The following is a 5,545-nucleotide window of genomic DNA, read 5'->3' on the forward strand; positions in this document are numbered from 1 at the left end:
CCTGGAAAAGACATGGTCTCGCGACCAAAGAGAGATGGGATCGGGAGTCGGTTATGCGAAGGGAAGGTATTAGCACCCCTACGCATCCGTCGTACTCGACGGGATCCACGCTCAAAAAGATAGAAGAAAGGTTGCTAGATAACTGCTCAAAGAATGCACGCACACATGGAATAAAACACAGGTAGAAGAAGAGGGGGGAACAAGCTCGCTAGGATATCGCATCCTATGCCTACGTATCTCATCTGGAATGAGAATCAGAGCTACCGTAGTTCGGCTCACGCACGCTGAAACAAAACACACGCACAAACGCTGAGACGTCAAAACAAACACACAAACACAAACTGGAAACCGAATGCCAATCGCTGGACTTACATCAGACTCCAAACAAACAAACATACACAGGAAATCGACTGCCAATCGCTGGACTTACGTCAGACTCCACACAAACAAACACAGGAAACCGACTGCCAATCGCTGGACTTACGTCAGACTCCAAGCAAACAAGAGGTTAACCGGACGCTGAGTCGTCAAAAGCAACAAAAAAGTTGAACAAACAAACTAACAGGGAGTCTGGTACTCGAGCCTGCTAGCTGTCAAGCAAACACACACAAAAAGAAAAAGGGTGCCCGGAGAGATCTCGTACGATCTCCTGTCTACATACCTCATCTGGTATGAGGATCAGGGCGACGTAGTTCCCCTTAATAGGGGAAGAACTTCCTCCTAACCAGAGACTGGGAAATGACGAACTAAAAGGGAGACTGAGGCACTCTGCTGAGGAACCCACTAACACTCCAACCTCCACCCTGCTGGGAAATAACACTGCTGCTGGGAAATAGGCCACCCTTACTAGAGATAACCTCCTCTGCACCCGACCCGCTTGGGGACTTCGTTGGGGAATAAACCACCAACGCACTCTGTGGGGAAACAACGGTCTCTGACTTGCTGGGGAATTAACAAGCTCCGCCATGCTAGGGGAAACAACTACCCACAGACACCTCCGCTGGGAAATAGCAACCTTAAGGCCTGGCTACTGAGGAACACCGATCTCAAACCTGCTGGGGAGATAACCATCCCGACCCTGCTAGGGAAGACTCGGACCTTGAATCTTCCGGGGAAATAACAGTTCCAACCCTGCTTGGGGAAACAAGGAAATTCTGGCGCAGAACACCCGTCGACTCGTCGAACCTTGGTATCCAACATCCAAATCCCATGTCAGCTTTCCACTTTTGAGAGCTCCCAGACTCGTCTGGACTTTTCTGATTCATCACCTTGTATTCCCGACTCCTCCGTACTCGACGGCGACCAAACTCCTTGGATTTATACAAACTTTCCAGTCTTCAAACTTTGAAGAGTCTTCTTGATTAATATCCAGGATCATCGTACGTCTTTCGCCGTCTTTTCACCATTCTTCAATTCATCATCCCTGATTGGACTCCACGGGGATCTTTTTGTCAAAACTTCACATCACAACCTGCAAGTGAGTGAAAATATCTAACAGCACCTGCAAAAAGAGATCGTTAGATAAAAACGTGCCCCAGACGTGTCAAGATTTCAACACTTGGGTCACTCAACCTTCCGAATAAGATTTCAAGTTTTCAATCTTATAAACATGCATTGGAAGGGACCTGTATGTTTTAAAATGCAAAGATTCTTTATCAAAAATAACCAGATGTTTTTGCAATCAAAGCGGTAATGAAGACAAAAACAAAATTATTTGACTGAATATGCATTGTATTGATTGAAAAAGTGTGGCTCATAACCGAGCACTACAAAGGAAGCAATTCCTGAAAAGAGGTAATTGCGCACAAAAGGAAAAATCTATCCTAATGGCAATGTGAAACCGTGATCTCATCGAGTTTCAACTCGGTTACACCCCATATGTCCTCAGACTCTCCATACCTTCTGCCTTCTGAACAAGACGCTTCCGATTGCTCCCTACCGTGGATTATCCATGTCATATCCAAAGCACAAACGATCATGCTGGACGCAGTTGTTCGTTTCAATCCCTCTTTTTCTTGGACCGCCCTTTCGGGTTTTCAATCCACCGGGATACCCCTTTTTTGCCCAAGCCGCCTTTTCAGGTTTTCGACTTGCCGGGTGTACATTTTTCCTTTTTATCCCTAATTTTTGCCCGAACCTTTTCCATTTTTTTTTTCGGTTCGCCGGGATGCCCATTTTTGCTTGGACTATTTTATTCTTTTCGTCCAACGGGTCTCTTATATGAAGTATTTTTTAATTGCGTCTGCATTCACAGGGGATGGAAAATCCTCGCCATCCATGGTCGTTAACAACAAGGCTCCGCCAGAGAAAACCTTCTTGACCACGAATGGACCTTTATAATTGGGTGTCCATTTGCCCCTACGATCATTCTGAGGAGGAAGTATCCTTTTCAACACCAGATCTCCCACATGATACACACGAGGTCGCACCTTTCGGTCAAAAGCGCACTTCATCCGCTGCTGGTACAACTGCCCATGACAAATGGTTGCCAGCCTCTTTTCCTCAATCAGGCTCAACTCTTTGTACCGAGTCCTTACTCACTCCGTCTCCTTCAATTTCACGTCCATCAGGACTCTCAACGACGGAATTTGAACCTCAACCGGTAGCACGGCTTCCATTCCATATACCAAAGAGAAAGGCTTTGCCCCAGTAGATGCACCGAGGTACAATACCTAGAATACCAGTTTCGTACTCAGCCACACTGTCGGTGCATTCGACCATTAGCCGGGTAACAAAAGGAACGTGGGATCCCTTTGGCGTAACCAAAGCAGCACCAACTCCACTTCCATTCATGTTAATGGCCCCATCAGACATCAGAATCCGTTCGGATTCAGGGTCAGGCCCCTCCTCCGGGATCGGTTCTTCACAATCTTTCGATTTGAGAACATCGATGTCCTCATCAGGGAACTCAAACTTCATCGGTTGATAATCCTCTACGGGTTGCTGGGAGAGGTAATCAGACAATACACTCCCCCTTGATTGCTTTCTGAGAGGTATACTGAATATCGTATTTAATCAAAATCATTTGCCCTCTCACAACCCGTTCGGTCAATACTGGCTTCTCAAACGCACACTTGATCGAATCCATCTCGGGCATCCACAAAGTGGTATGAACCAACATATACTGTCTCAGTCGGCGAACAACCTATGCCAAAGTACAGCAAGTTTGCTCGAGCAGTGAGTGTATTGTTTCACAGTCGATAAACTCTTTGCTAAGGTAAATTGCATGCTCTTTTCGACCAGACTCGTCATGCTGCCCCAGTACACACCTCATAGACTCCTCGAGGGCTGTCAAGTATAGGGTTTACGGTCTCTCTCCATAGGGAGGCAACAAAATCGGAGGCTCCTGCAACTTATTCTTTTATTTCCCAATGCCCCTGAGCAATCATTATCCACCTGACCGTTTGATCTCTCTTTTTGTTTTCGGTTCAGGCATTTCTTGCATCTTTTTTTCCTTTTCTTTTCTTTTCTTTCCTTCTTTTTTCTCTTTTTTTAGCAGGATCAACCTCGACTCCTCTTTCACTTACAATGAACCCCAGCAATTTACCGGACCGCATCCCGAAAGTGCACTTGTTCGGATTCAACCTCAGTCTGAGTTGTCTCGATCCGGTCAAACAACTTGGCCAAATCCACATGAGGCCCCTTTTCTGTTTGGGACTTTGCTATCATGTCATCAACATAGCATTCGATTTCATGATGAATCATATCATGAAACAAAGTCACCCTGATACGTGGCACCGGTGTTCTGCTTCACTAGAGGATAGTCTTCTCTCAATGGTAGCTTGTGCACAACGACATCGGCATCCGACCCTAGCATATCCTGACATGACCAGGCGAAGGTATCCACATGCTCTTTCAACAAGGCTACCATTCTTCTCTTGACACTTCCCTCCAAAGCGGCCCCGATTTTCACTTCTTTTCTGACCTCGTCGGTACCTAGATTCACAATCTCAACTTGCTCCTCGTGCGGCTGAATCACCTTCTCCTCTTGTTTCAACAACCTGGCTAATTCCTCCGGCAGTTTCACAATCTTCTTCGCCTTATTCTTCGGCATGATAGATCGGATTGTCGAAGTCATACAAAGGTGTAACCGAATTGTTATCAACGAGATCAGGAGGATTATTTTTTTGATGTCGGAACGAGACAAATCAAAAAGAAAGAAAAATGAAAACAAACATTGCCATTTTTATTTTTTAAACTGCAAAAATAAATGAAAAACAGGGAACACCGCTTTTATTGTGAAAAACATCCATTTATTAATGATGCAAAATGTTGCAAAATGAAACACATGAGGTGGCCCTTACAATGGACCATTACGTTTCGGGCAAAACGTATGGTTTTCATGCAAACAGAATTGAAAAACAGAAACATTACTCTTCAGGATGAGTGACAATGATGATCTTTTCGGCCTTCCAGTTCTGGACTTCCATCCCTGGTACGCACGGTTTTATCTACGAGTCAAGTTCACAGTCACTGTCATTCTCTTCTCCCACCGCACAGACGCGATTTGAATCTTCAGCGATTACACCCATCATCACCTGACCATGCGCCGGCATGGGATTGGCATTAACATTCAGTGATAGTGTAAAATTGAGGGCTTTGGAATCCACCAAGTCTTGGACGACATGCTTAAAAGCTCTGCAACCCTCAATGTTATGCCCGGATGCACCAGAATGGAATTCACACTTGGCGTTCTCATCAAAGTTAGGAGGCTTCTGATCTGGTCTCAACGGAGCTAACGTCCTCAACTGTACCATCCCGAGATCCTTCAACTTCTTAAATAGAAGAGCATATGTCATGGGTGGCCTATCAAATTGACGATCAATCCCCTTTCCTCTCACTTGGCATCCAACTCTCTGTGCTCTCTGTTGAGGTGGCCGACGCTGCTGTTGTACCGATTGATTACCAATAGGAATCATTACCGCAACAGTATGCTGGTGTAGCACCTCAAATTTGCACCTATCATTGTACATACATTTTCATATTAGGTCATAACATAACATGGTCCATTGCATAGCATTGCATTGTCCTTTTGCCTCAAGTGCAAGATCATCAGGAGAATTAGGTCAAACTGGTCAGGAGATCAGTCAGTCAAGCAAGCAAGTACATTTCTCAAGGAGCCAAGGCCCTAGGGTTGGTCCAACATGTTCACATGGCTTGGGGATCCATTTGAAGAGTTTTGGTCAAGGATTGGATGTTCAGAAGTCATCAGTCAATGCACAGTCAGTCAGAAACCCTAAAAAGTCAAACTTGGTCAACTGTGTCTGATTTTATGGTTTTGATGGATGGATTTGGTTTGAGAGAGCTTATTCATGTCCATATAGTCCTCATATATCATGTCAAACACCATCATGGAAGAATTTGAAGCCAGATCAGAAATTTCCAAAAGTAGAAATTGGACCTGTAATTAGAACCTGCCAAAAATGGAAAGTCTTGATCCTCAAACTTACATCATGATACAAGCTTCAAATGAATTTTTGCCCAACATGAAAGTTGAAGATCTTGTTCTCCCATTTCCAAAAAGTCCAAGAACACTCAATTCCCA

The sequence above is a fragment of the Lathyrus oleraceus genome, chromosome 7 (genome assembly GCF_024323335.1).
Source record: "Lathyrus oleraceus cultivar Zhongwan6 chromosome 7, CAAS_Psat_ZW6_1.0, whole genome shotgun sequence".
NCBI classification, from domain to species: domain Eukaryota; kingdom Viridiplantae; phylum Streptophyta; class Magnoliopsida; order Fabales; family Fabaceae; genus Lathyrus; species Lathyrus oleraceus.